The sequence below is a fragment of the Triticum urartu genome, chromosome 2, assembly GCF_003073215.2.
Source record: "Triticum urartu cultivar G1812 chromosome 2, Tu2.1, whole genome shotgun sequence".
Classification (NCBI taxonomy): Eukaryota; Viridiplantae; Streptophyta; class Magnoliopsida; order Poales; family Poaceae; genus Triticum; species Triticum urartu.
In genome coordinates, this window is record NC_053023.1 from 734,201,932 (window position 1) to 734,216,532 (window position 14,601).

Below are 14,601 nucleotides of genomic sequence, written 5' to 3' on the forward strand. Positions count from 1 at the left end.
GCAAGGACGACGTCGTCGCTCTCGCAGGTCCTTCTCCCATCCCTTTTGCCCCCCTCCCCTGCCTCCTCACCTTGCCTTTGAGTCGGACGCAATGTAAGACAGCCCGCAGCCAAGCTCAAGCTGGAGGCGATGAAATCCCTCTCTTGTGCCAGAATCTAACTGCCACCTCCGTAGATTCTACATGACCAGCTTTGGTCCTTTATTTGTGCAATGTTCTTTTGCTTCTATATGTATTGTACCATGGTTGTGCTCTGACCAGATCATTCTCGTTTGTTTAGCAGGTTCTATGATCTATTCCATCTTTGTTCTCCTCGTCAAGGTTAGCTGCTCTATTTCCTAGGTACATGTGTATTATCGTTTATGTGTGTGCTATCATGGTGCTTGGTCTGCTGATCATTTTAATGTTCCGGATCTGGGGTGTGGCTGCATGGGAGGGGAGGCGGCCAATGACAGGGAGAATGTAAGCTTGATTCAGTTTTATTTCATTCTTTCTATGTTGCATTGGTCTGCAAATAAACCATGGTTTGTTTCATAAAAATTGATTCATAAATGTAGGTAAATTATTGATGCATCTGAGCTGCTCTATCTTATTGTTCATCTACTGGACTGGTTTTAGTTGATAATAAATTGTTCTCTATTTCAAAGAGCAACAACACGAGATTGTGCGCTGTCTTGCTCCAGGTGCATGTCGTTGCCCTCATTTCCCATCTGATTTGGCTTGCTTTACCTTGCATGAAGTTTTATACTTTCAACCTTACAGAATTATATCAAGTTCTCTTTCAACTGTACTTGGCTACACCTGCAACATGATGCATTTCTCTTCCAGTTTATTGAATATGTTAAGTTGTATGGTTCAACTTCATATCGAGTTATATCTGCAACATGATGCATTTCTCTTCCAGTTTATTGAATATGTGAAGTTGTATGGTTCAACTTTATACCGAGTTATATCAAGTTTGCTTTCAACTATACTTGGCTACACACATGTAACATGATGTGTTTCTCTTCCAGTTTATTGAGTATAAGTTTAAGGATTGAATGTTCTATCTGGTCCTGCCCTATCACTCATTTAATTGTGTGTTAATTTGCTTACAAACCTCCGACTGTACAGCATGCAATGTGCCAGGTTCTACTGCAATAGTACGACATACAAAGTGATGGAGGAGAGGTGTTCAGAGAAAGAGTTATACATGTGCCAGGTTCTGAAGGTATGTGAATGTAATTGGATATTTTCAATTGCAAATCATTCCCTAATATTGTGCTTATTTCTGATCCTTGTCCTCTGACGCTCATTTTGTATGTAGTATGAGGATCCGGTGCGACAGGAAGCAGCTCTGAATATGGTTCCTGTAGATGAACTTAAGGAGAAGGCGCTTATTTCACTGGCCAAGGTTTTTGTTTCTGCCTCTGCTTTTCATCCTGATGTTCTCAATATTTCTACATAACCATGTTTCTTTGAACTTACCGATAAAGGAAAGTTATTGTATTTTACTATTATAAATATTGATTTAACACCGTGACTACTCCTCGATACTTTTGCTGTAATGGTGTTGATTGCTATATAAAGTTCTATGTTTGAAGAGATGTGTTGTCAGAAATGTGTTTTTGTACGTCCTGGCATGTTTGTTGTCCATAATTCAGTGATGAAGTAATTATCTTAGCTACACGGTGAATCTCGATAATCTCCCAAGGAACACACTTGTGGCCCCTGTATTTTTATTCAAATTGGTGCAAAATGTACTTTCTAGAAGTTCAAAATAATAATATCCATACCCATTATAACCTGGATGTTAGTTCTCTTTTGTTCACAGAAGCAGGGAATCAATCTTGATAAAAGTAATCATCTTATGTGATGAATTATTTCAGGAAACTTGTGAAAAAGGTGGGATCTTTCCGTCGGCTTTCGCGGCTGGCTATATGCATCATAGAGCATCTAATCTGCATCAACTTCAGACATGGTGATTGTGGGAGTCCTGGATTAGGGGGTCTCCGGACAGCCGGACTATCTCCATTAGCCGGACTGTTAGACTATGAAGATACAAGATTGAAGACTTCGTCTCGTGTCCGGATGGGACTCTACTTGGCGTGGAAGGCAAGCTAGGCAATACATATATGGATATCTCCTCCTTTGTAACCGACCTTGTGTAACCCTAACCCTTTCCGGTGTCTATATAAACCGAAGGGTTTTAGTCCGTAGGACAACAATCACAACATACAATCATACCATAGGCTAGCTTCTAGGGTTTAGCCTCTCTGATCTCGTGGTAGATCTACTCTTGTAACACCCATATCTTCAATATTAATCAAGCAGGACGTAGGGTTTTACCTCCATCAAGAGGGCACGAACCTGGGTAAAACTTCGTGTCCCTTGCCTCCTGTTACCATCCGGCCTAGACGCACAGTTCGGGACCCCCTACCCGAGATCCGTCGGTTTTGACACCGACATTGGTGCTTTCATTGAGAGTTCCTCTGTGTTGTCGCCGTTAGGCTTGATGGCTCCTACTATCATCGATAGCGATGCGGTCCAGGGTGAGACTTTTCTCCCCGGACAGATCTTCGTATTCGGCGGCTTTGCACTGCAGGCTAATTCGCTTGGCCATCTGGAGTAGATTGAAAGCTATGCCCCTGGCCATCAGGTCAGATTTGGAAGTTCGAACTACATGACCGACATCCGCGGAGACTTGATCTTCGACGGATTCGAGCCGCAGCCGGGCGCGCCCCACTGTCGCGATGGGTATGACCTAGCTCTACCGCCGAACAGTACCCCAAAAGCCGCGCCCGCATCAGCTCCGACCCTTAGTTCGGAGCCAACTGCGCCAATCGAGGACGGGTGGTCAGACACCGCCTTAGGGGTTGCAGTCTCAACGGCGATCAAGCCGAACACCATCATAAATCTCCGTGCAGCCCGTGACTCCAAGGTGCCGGACTCTCTTCCGGACCCCGAACCATCCGCGCCCCTGCCAATCGAATCTGATTGGGCGCCCATCATGAAATTCACCGCCGCGAATATCTTTCAGCACTCGCCCTTCGGCGACATTCTGAATTCACTAAGGTCTCTCTCTTTGTCAGGAGAGCCCTGGCCGTATTATGGCCAACAGGATTGGGATGTGGACGACGAAGAAATTCGATGCCCACCCACCACCCACTTAATAGCCACTGTCGATGACTCAACCGACATGCTCGACTTCGACTCCGAAGACATCGACGGTATGGACAACGATGCGGGAGGCGAAGAGGAACCACCGCCCAGAGGGCGCTGGACGTCCACTTCATCATATGACGTATACATGGTGGACACACCAAAATACGACGAGGAACGGAAGGACGCACCGAAGGCTTATTCCCTCGTGAAGCAGTCAAAGCGGCGGCGCGGCGCAAGCGCCGCCCCAAATCACGCCTCGCCAGAAATAACGATAACACTGTTGGGGAACGTAGTAATTTCAAAAAATTTCCTACGCACACGCAAGATCATGGTGATGCATAGCAACGAGAGGGGAGAGTGCGATCTACGTACCCTTATAGACCAACAGCGGAAGCGTTAGCACAACGCGGTTGATGTAGTCGTACGTCTTCACGGCCCGACCGATCAAGCACCGAAACTATGGCACCTCCGAGTTTTAGCACACATTCAGCTCGGTGACGATCCCCGGACTCCGATCCAGCAAAGTGTCGGGGAAGAGTTCCGTCAGCACGACGGCGTGGTGACGATCTGGATGTACTACCGTCACAGGGCTTCGCCTAAGCACCGCTATAATATTATCGAGGATTATGGTGGAAGGGGGCACCGCACACGGCTAAGAATACGATCACGTGGATCAACTAGTGTGTCTAGGGGTGCCCCCTGCCCCTGTATATAAAGGAGCAAGGGGAGGAGGCTGGCCGGCCCTATGGCGCGCCAAGGAGGAGTCCTCCTCCTAGTAGGAGTAGGACTCCTACTAGGAGGGGGAAGGAAGTGGGGAGGGAGAAGGAAAGGGGGGCGCCGCCCCCCTTCTCCTAGTCCAATTCGGACCAGGGGGGAGGAGGCGCGCGGCCCACCCTGGCTGCCCTTCTCTCTCTCCACTAAGGCCCATATGGCCCATTACTTCTCCCGGTAGGGTTCCGGTAACCCTCCGGCTCTCCGATTTTCTCCGAAATCACCCGGAACACTTCCGGTGTCCGAATATAGCCGTCCAATATATCAATCTTTATTTCTCGACCATTTCGAGACTCCTCGTTATGTCCGTGATCACATCCGGGACTCCGAACTAACTTCCGTACATCAAAACTCATAAACTCATAATATAACTATCATTGAAACCTTAAGCGTGCGGACCCTACGGGTTCGAGAACAATGTAGACATGACCAAGACACGTCTCCGGTCAATAACCAATAGCGGAACCTGGATGCTCATATTGGCTCCTACATATTCTACGAAGATCTTTATCGGTCAGACCGCATAACAACATACGTTGTTCCCTTTGTCATCGGTATGTTACTTGCCTGAGATTCGATCGTCGGTATCTCAATACCTAGTTCAATCTCGTTACCGGCAAGTCTCTTTACTCGTTTTGTAATACATCATCTAGCAACTAACTCATTAGTTGCAATGCTTGCAAGGCTTATGTGACGTGCATTACCGAGAGGGCCCAGAGATACCTCTCCGACAATCGGAGTGACAAATCCTAATCTCGAAATACGCCAACCCAACATTTACCTTCGGAGACACCTGTAGAGCTCCTTTATAATCACCCAGTTACGTTGTGACGTTTGGTAGCACACAAAGTGTTCCTCTGGCAAACGGGAGTTGCATAATCTCATAGTCATAGGAACATGTATAAGTCATGAAGAAAGCAATAGCAACATACTAAACGATCGGGTGCTAAGCTAATGGAATGAGTCATGTCAATCACATCATTCTCCTAATGATATGATCCCGTTAATCAAATGACAACACATGTCTATGGTTAGGAAACATAACCATCTTTGATCAACGAGCTAGTCAAGTAGAGGCATACTAGTGACACTATGTTTGTCTATGTATTCACACATGTATTATGTTTCCGGTTAATACAATTCTAGCATGAATAATAAACATTTATCATGATATAAGGAAATAAATAATAACTTTATTATTGCCTCTAGGGCATATTTCCTTCAGTCTCCCACTTGCACTAGAGTCAATAATCAAGATCACATCACCATGTGATTAACATCAATAGTCCACATCATTATGTGATTAACACCCATATTTCACATCGCCATGTGACCAACACCCAAAGGGTTTACTAGATTCAGTAATCTAGTTCACATCGCTATGCGATTAACACCCAAAGAGTACTAAGGTGTGATCATGTTTTGCTTGTGAGAGAAGTTTAGTCAACGGGTCTGCCACATTCAGATCTGTATGTATTTTGCAAATTTCTATGTCAACAATGCTTCTGCACGGAGCTACTCTAGCTAATTGCTCCCACTTTCAATATGTATCCAGATTGAGACTTAGAGTCATCTGGATTAGTGTCAAAACTTGCATCGACGTAACCCTTTACGATGAACCTTTTTGTTATGTCCATAATCGAGAAACATATCCTTATTTCACTAAGGATAATTTTGACCGCTGTCCAGTGATCTACTTCCTAGATCACTATTGTATTCCCTTGCTTAACACAGTGTAGGCTATACAACAGATTTGGTACACAACATGGCATACTTTATAGAATCTATGGCTGAGGCATAGGGAATGACTTTCATTCTCTTTCTATCTTCTGTCGTGGTCAGGCTTTGAGTCTTACTCAATTTCACACCTTGCAACACAGGCAAGAACTCTTTCTTTGACTGTTCCATTTTGAACTACTTCAAAATTTTGTCAAGGTATGTACTCATTGGAAAACTTATCAAGCGTCTTGATCTATCTCTATAGATCTTGATGCTCAATATGTAAGCAGCTTCACCGAGGTCTTTCTTTGAAAAACTCCTTTCAAACACTCCTTTATGCTTTGCAGAATAATTCTACATTATCTTCGATCAACAATATGTCATTCACATATACTTATCAGAAATGCTGTAGTGCTCCCACTCACTTTCTTGTAAATACATGCTTCACCGCAAGTCTGTATAAAACTATATGCTTTGATCAACTTATCAAAGCGTATATTCCAACTCTGAGATGCTTGCACCAGTCCATAGATGGATCGCTGGAGCTTGTATATTTTGTTAGCACCTTTAGGATTGAAAAAACCTTCTGGTTGCATCATATACAATAAATCCATTAAGGACTAAAGTTTTGTTTATCCATTTACCAGATTTCATAAAATGCGGCAATTGCTAACATGATTCGGACAGACTTAAGCATAGATACGAGTGAGAAACTCTCATCGTAGTCAACACCTTGAACTTGTCGAAAACCTTTTGCGACAATTCTAGCTTTGTAGATAGTAACACTACTATCAGCGTCCGTCTTCCTCTTGAAGATCTATTTAATCTCAATGGCTTGTCGAACATCGGGCAAGTCAACCAAAGTCCATAGTTTGTTCTCATACATGGATCCTATCTCAGATTTCATGGCCTCAAGCAATTTTGTGGAATCTGGGCTCATCATCGCTTCCTCATAGTTCGTAGGTTCGTCATGGTCAAGTAGAATGACCTCCAGAACAAGATTACCGTACCACTCTGGTGCGGATCTCACTCTGGTTAACCTACGAGATTCGGTAGTAACTTGATCTGAAGTTACATGATCATCATCATTAGCTTCCTCACTAATTGGTGTAGTAGTCACAGGAACAGATTTCTATGATGAACTACTTTCCAATAAGGGAGAAGGTACAATTACCTTATCAAGTTCTACTTTCCTCCCACTCACTTCTTTTAAGAGAAACTCCTTCTCTAGAAAGGATCCATTCTTAGCAACGAATGTCTTGCCTTCGGATCTGTGATAGAAGGTGTACCCAACAGTCTCCTTTGGGTATCCTATGAAGACGTATTTCTCCGATTTGGGTTTGAGCTTATCAGGATGAAACTTTTTCATATAGGCATCACAATCCCAAACTTTAAGAAACGACAATTTTGGTTTCTTGCCAAACCACAGTTCAGAATGTGTCGTCTCAACGGACTTAGATGGTGCCCCTTTTTAACGTGAATGCAGCTGTCTCTAATGCATGATCCCAAAACGATATTGGTAAATCGGTAAGAAACATCATAGATTGTACTATATCCAATATAAGTACGGTTATGACGTTCGGACACACCATTATGCTGTGGTGTTCCAGGTGGCATGAGTTTGTGAAACTATTCCACATTGTTTTAATTGAAGACCAAACTCGTAACTCAAATATTCGTCTCTGCGATTAGATCGTAGAAACTTTATTTTCTTGTCACGATGATTTTCCACTTCACTCTGAAATTCTTTGAACTTTTCAAATGTTTCAGACTTATGTTTCATCAAGTAGATATACCCATATCTGCTCAAATCATCTGTGAAGGTTAGAAAATAATGATACCCGCCGCGAGCCTTAACACTCATCGGATCGCATACATCAGTATGTATTATTTCTGTAAGTGCATCTAGTGCCACCCCTAGTTGGTTTTGGAGTATTGACGACAAACCTAGTTGAGGGACTAATGTGTTTGTGAGAATTGCAGGATAACACAGGTAGAAGTCCCTCATTGATCCGGTTTTACTACCAGAGATGACCCCTAAAAATGTATGAAGACATTGAAGTCAAAGGTGCATATGAAGATATTCACATTGAAGACTATGACAAAAAAAGACACTTTATGAAGCCTATGGAGCTCGAAGACTTAGATCTATCATAGTTCTTTTTCTTTTGTGTTGAGTCATAGGAACCACCGTACTGTTAAGTGGGGTCCAGGAGAACCAGTTAGAATGACTGAAGTGATGCCTAAACCAAAAACCTATGTCTTCGTGTGAAGACAATGAGAGCGAATCTTGTCCAGAGCCGGACAAGTCAGCTTTGCTTGTAGCCCAAGTAAAGTTGCCATGAGAGTTTGAAATCTCTGACCATTGAGACACGTGTCAGTTCCTTAGTGACCCAGGGTCATTTCGGACAAATCAGGTCGGGTTGCCAAGTGGCTATAAATAGCCCACCCCCTACAACCATAAACGGTTGGCTGCTCAGATTTCAGTGCACGGCTTTTGTCGTTTGAGAGCAACCCACCTCGAAGCCTTTGAGAGAAAATTCCTAGCGAGGAGAAAAGCCCTAACCACCCAGAGCCAGAGTAAATTGGGCATCACTTAAGTCTTCTTGTCTGAGTGATCTGAAGACTTATTACACTTGAGGACTGTGCATCCTCCAGACGGTTAGGCGTCGCGTTCTGAGCATCCAAGAGACATTGTGGATTGCCAGTGAACGAAGTTTGTGAAGGTTTGGGAGTCTACCTTCAAGACTTACCAGAGTGATTGGGCGAGGACTATGTGACCTTAGCTCAAGGAGAATACGGTGAGGACTTGGTGTCCTGAGCTGCGTGTTCAGGACTGGGTGTCCGGGACTGTGTGTCCTAAGGTTTAAATACCTAGCCGCTCCAACCAGACATACAGTTGTCACAGCAACTAGAACTGGTCCAACACATCATTGTCTTCAACGAGTCACTGGTTTCATCTTCACTTCCTTTTACTTACTGTTACTCATTGTGAAGCCATTGCATGCTTGCTATATCTTTTGTCTTCACAACGTAACTGTATGATTTGTTTGGCTTCATAACTTCTTCCTACCTGATCCTTATTACACTGCAGGTACTTGTCATTGTTCTTTCACTCTATTGAATACTTGACCATGGCTTGCCTAGTGTAATCTAACTTCCGCTGCATAGTGATAGGCATATCTCTACTGTTTGTCTTCATAACTTCCACGTTTTGAAGACATTCATAAAAATCGCCTATTCACCCCCCTTCTAGTCGATATAACGCACTTTCAATTGGTATCAGAGCAAGGTGCTCCCTTGTTCTGTGTGATTCGGTTTAACCACCTGGAGTTTTAGCTATGTCGACTGCAGGGATAATTAAAGTCTCCGCTGCGTGCCCCGTCTTCGATGGAACTGAATATCCCTACTGGAAGAATAAGATGCGTATGCATCTTGAAGCCATTGACATCGACCTATGGTATGTCGTCGAGAACGGCGTTCCCAAGGCTGTAGAAGGTGTCACTGCTGCTGATGTCAAGAAATTCGTTCAACTGGACTCTACTGCCAAGAACATCATCTGTGGTCATCTGACCAAAGGACGGTATGGTCGTGTGAGTTCTTTGAAGACATCCAAGCTGGTCTGGGACTGGCTCTCCAAGGTCAATGAAGGCATCTCAACCCAGAGAGATCAGAGAATCAGTGTCCTTCGCAACCTCTTCAACCGCTTCAAGCGAAATTACAATGAGAATGTCCAGCACACATTTGATCGACTCACTGACATCACAAATGAGCTTCAAGCCCTCGGCGCTATTGAGATCACCAAACATGAAGTCGTCAAGACGCTGCTGAGATCACTTGATAGTTCGTTTGACATCCTAGCCCTGATGATTCAAGAACGTCCTGATTTCAAGACACTCGATCCATCTGACACACTTGAGAGGCTCAACACACATGAGTTTCAGCTTTCTGAGAAAAGAGATATCTACGGTCCAAACTATGGGCGAACTCATGCCTTGAAGGCAAAAGCTGTTTCCTCATCTGAAGAAGAATCTGACAGCAGTTCTGATGATCCTGAAGACATTGGAAGGGAACTTGCAATCCTAGTGAAGAAGTTCCAAAAATTCACCAAGAATAAAGGCTTCAGAAAGTCTTCACGATCAAGCTCAAGGAATGATGAAGCTTCTGCTCATGACTACAAGAAGAAAACATGCCACAAGTGCAAGAAAACTGGACACTTCATCTCTGAGTGTCCACAGTGGGAGAATGAGAACAGAAAGAAGAAGAAGAGCAAGGAATATGACTCTGACGACAAGAAGAAGAAGAAATACACAAAGTCTTCTTCCAAGTCTTCCTCAAAGTCTTCATCACACAAGAAGAGCTCATCTGGCAAGGCACGTGCGTTTGTTGGCAAGGAAATGGATTCAGAGGAGGAGTCCGCTTCTGAGGAGGCAGAGGTGGAGTCTGAGGAGGAGTCTGATTCTGGCATTGCAAGTCTGGCTACAGCATACGTCGCCAAGTCCATCTTCAACACTGAAGACAATGACTTCATCACCGACACCGATGCAAATGACAAGGACTACTCCACTCCTACCTACTGCTTCATGGCACGCGGTGCCAAGGTAAACAAACGCACTACTCACTATCAAACATCTAGTGACGATGACTCTGATTGTGATTCAAAACCCAGTTACAAAACATTTGCTAAAATTGCAACTGAACAATAGAAAGCCATGGAACATATTCAAAAACTGTTAGACAGAAGCGATGATCTGTTGGGTGCTGAAATGACTCGATCTGAATCCTTAATTGAAGACATAAAAAATCTTCACGTTAAGTATCAGGAACTTGAAGATCGTCATGATACTCTCTCAACAACTGATGAAAAGCTTTCCTATGATTATCTTCAAAGGAAGCAAGAACTTGAGAAATTGAGAGCGGCTCATGAAGATCTTCAAAAGGAAAACGAGTCACTTCGCGCCGAACAGATCAGTTCCGCTCAGGAAGGATTTGAACCACCATGTCTTAAATGCATTGAGCGTGATAATGCTACTTCTGTTGCTGAATGTTCCACTGCTACTGCTGTTGCAATATCTTCAACTGTTGATGTGGTAAATAACCCCTCTGCTGAGGATACCACTTCTATTGCTGATGAGAATGCTAGGTTGAAGACATTGCTTGAAACAGGGATGTACAAAAGTCTTAAAGGACATCAGACATTATGTGATGTCCTCAAGAAGCAGATTCTGAACCAAAACCCTAGGAAAGAGGGTGTTGGGTTCGTAAGGAAAATAAATGCAGATGGCTCTTACTGGAAACCTAAGCAGTACCCCAAAACCACATGGGTTGCTGCAAAGGAACCTTCAGCAGATCCATCCAATTTATCTGGCTTCACTTGTGCTAACCCCATTATCATTGATGAATCCTTTGATGCAAACTATAAACTGTTTAAGAATTAGAATGGTGAAGTGTTTGCCAGGTACATTGGTACTAACTGCAGAAATGGACCGCCTATGAAGAAGATCTGGGTTTCGAAAAAGTGTCTGGAAAATCTTCCTGTGAATGTCTTCATGACACCTCACTTGAAGAAGACAAACCTCAGACCAAAGGCTTCATACGGTCCAAAGGCTTCATACAAACAGAGGACTCACCTGAGTCACACTAACGCAAATGTTTTGCAGGGAAACCATACTCAGGCATATGAATATGAGAGCGGTTCATCAAACCGTCATGTTCATATGACCAAAAATTATTCTGCTTATTCTTATGAGTACTATTGTCCACCTGCAAGACTGTTTGCTAAGGCTTCAAAGCCAAAATTTTCAGATGCTGCACTTAGACTTATTGCTTCTAAGCCACCCTTGAAGATGTGGGTGGTTAAGAAGGCTTAACTCTCTTTTGCAGGGAAAGGTCTCCAGCAGAAAACCAAAATCTTCTGATGCTATTGCTGGGGACCTTAAAAGTCTTGTAGGGCGCAAGATAAAAATGCCCGAATGGCATCATTATGTACTTTGTTCCTGAATCGCATGCTACTCTCCCTATTAGTCCTAATCTGGATCTAAGTTTTCATAACCCACTGGTTCGTCAAATGTTTTTGCTTCACAATTCTCTTCGTGAAGCCTATCCCCCTAACTGCACTGTAGGGTACGACACCAGCGTCTTCAAAGTCTTCAGAATGGATTATTGACAGTGGGTGTACAAATCACATGACTGGCAAAAGAAGCCTTCTTATGGACTCAACCTTACGTCCATCTGACAAGAGCCACATCACATTTGCTGACACTGGTAAAAGTAAGGTATTGGGTCTAGGTAGAGTTGCAATCTCAAAGGATCAACACATGGATAAAGTCATGCTTGTTGAATCCCTTGGTTTCAACTTAATGTCTGTCTCAATGCTTTGCGATTTGAACATGGTCGTAATATTTGGAAAATATCGTTGCCTGGTACTAATGGAATCTGACAAGTCTCTAGTGTTTGAAGGGTATCGGAAAGATGATTTGTATGTGGTAGATTTCTCAGCAGGGCCACAACTTGCAGTATGTCTTCTTGCAAAAGCCTCAGAATGCTGGCTTTGGCATCGGAGGCTTGGGCATGCTGGCATGAGGAACCTCCACACCCTTGCGAAGAAGAAGCATGTCATAGGCATCGAGGGCATCAAGTTCAAGAAAGATCACTTATGCGGTGCCTGTGAAGCAGGGAAGATGACGAGGGCAAAACATCCCTCGAAGACAATCATGACCACTACTCGACCCTTCGAACTGCTTCACATGGATCTTTTTGGTCCCACTCACTACTCAACTTTTACTACTACTGCTTGCCTCTATGGCTTCGTTATTGTTGATGATTATTCTAGATATACTTGGGTGCACATAATTCTTTACAAGACTGAAGTGCAGGATGTCTTCAGACGCTTCGCCAATCGTGCTATGATCAAGTTTGGCGCCAAGATAAAGCACATCAGAAGTGACAATGGCACTGAATTCAAGAACACTGGACTTGATACATATCTTGATACCTTGGGCATCACACATGAATTCTCAGCTCTGTACACGCCACAGCAGAATGGCGTCGTCGAACGCAAGAACAGAACACTCATTGGGATGGCCAGAACGATGCTAGATGAATACAAGACTCCAAGAAAATTCTAGACTGAAGCCATTGACACTGCATGCCATACAATCAATCGTGTTTATCTTCACAAGCTTCTGAACAAGACATCTTATGAACTCCTAACTGGCAAGAAGCCAAATGTCAGTTACTTCAGAGCATTTGGCGCAAGGTGCTGGATCAAGGACCCACACCACACCTCAAAGTTTGCACCAAAAGCACATGAGGGTTTTATGCTTGGATATGGAAAGGATTCGCACTCCTACAGAGTCTTCAATCTCTTTCATTACAAAGTGGTTGAAACAGTGGATGTGCGGTTCGATGAGACAAATGGTTCACAAAGAGAGCAACTGCCAAATGTGCTAGATGAAATTCCAGCGAGTGAATCAATCAAGCTAATGGGAACTGGAGAGATTATACCTTCTGAAGCTCATGCTGAAGAAGAACTTATCATCTCAGCACCTGATCAACATGAAGACAATGCTCAGCCTGAAGACATTCCTCCCAACAACAACAACACATATCAGCAAGAGCAAAATCTTCGACCTGTACATCCTCGTGTTGCCAATGAAGTGCAAATTGAAAGAATAATTGATAGCATCAATGCACCTGGTCCACTCACTCGTTCAAGGGAAACTCAGCTAGCAAATTTCTGTGGGCACTTCGCATTCATCTCAATATCAGAACCCAAGAAAGTTGAAGAAGCCTTCATGGAACCTGAATGGATTCAAGCTATGCAAGAAGAGCTTCAACAGTTTGAGCTGAATAATGTATGGGAACTGGTTAAGCGTCCTGATCCACGGAAGCACAACATAATAGGCACCAAATGGATATACCGCAACAAGCAAGATGAGCATGGTCAAGTTGTCAGAAACAAAGCTCGTCTCGTTGCTCAAGGATATACTCAAGTGGAAGGCATTGACTTCGATGAAACGTTTGCTCCTGTGGCTAGGCTTGAAGCCATACGCATACTGCTGGCCTATGCAAATCATCATAACATACTTCTATATCAAATGGATGTGAAGAGTGCCTTTCTCAATGGCAAGATTGAAGAAGAAGTGTATGTTGCACAACCGCCTGGCTTTGAAAATCCAAAACATCCTGACATGGTATACAAGCTCAACAAGGCACTGTATGGCCTCAAACAAGCCCCTAGGGCCTGGTATGACACACTCAAATACTTCCTGAAGAGCAAAGGCTTCATACCTGGTTCCCTAGGTCCCACTCTTTTCACGAAGACATATGATGGTGAACTGTTTGTGTGCCAAATATATGTGGATGACATTATCTTCGGCTGCACAAATCAGAAGTACAGTGAAGAGTTTGGATACATGATGCAAGAGCAATATCAGATGTCCATGATGGGGGAGCTAAAGTTCTTCCCTGGTCTTCAAATACGACAACAACGCAATGGCATCTTCATATCTCAAGATAAGTATCTCAAAGATTGCCTGAAGAAGTTTGGTATGGAAGACTGCAAAGGCTTCACAACACCAATGCCAGCCAAACATCATCTGGGTCCTGACGCAAATGGTAAAGAGTTCGATCAAAAGGTATACCGCTCCATGATTGGTTCTTTACTTTATTTATGTGCATCTAGGCCAGATATTATGCTTAGTGTTTGCATGTGTGCTCGATTTCAAGCGGCACCAAAGGAGTCGCATCACTTAGCCGTGAAGCGAATTCTTCGATATTTGGCTCACCCCCCAACTCTAGGATTATGGTATCCAAAGGGCTCAGAGTTTGATTTGGTTGGATTCTCGGATGCTGATTATGCTGGTGACAAAGTTGATCGCAAGTCTACATCAGGCACATGTCACTTTCTGGGACGATCACTTGTATGTTGGTCTTCAAAGAAGCAGAACTATATATCTCTCTCCACT

The 14,601-nt window shown here is 43.7% G+C and overlaps 1 long non-coding RNA gene across 1 annotated transcript in view; it reads left to right on the top strand.

Moving 5' to 3' along the window:
• The first annotated feature begins 1,872 nt into the window (after positions 1–1,872).
• The window catches only part of LOC125534499, a 66,610-nt gene continuing 53,881 nt past the window's right edge, over positions 1,873–14,601 (top strand). The window contains exon 1 of the long non-coding RNA XR_007294499.1: positions 1,873–1,958. This is a non-coding gene — a long non-coding RNA (uncharacterized LOC125534499). The remainder of the gene's footprint in view (positions 1,959–14,601) is intronic.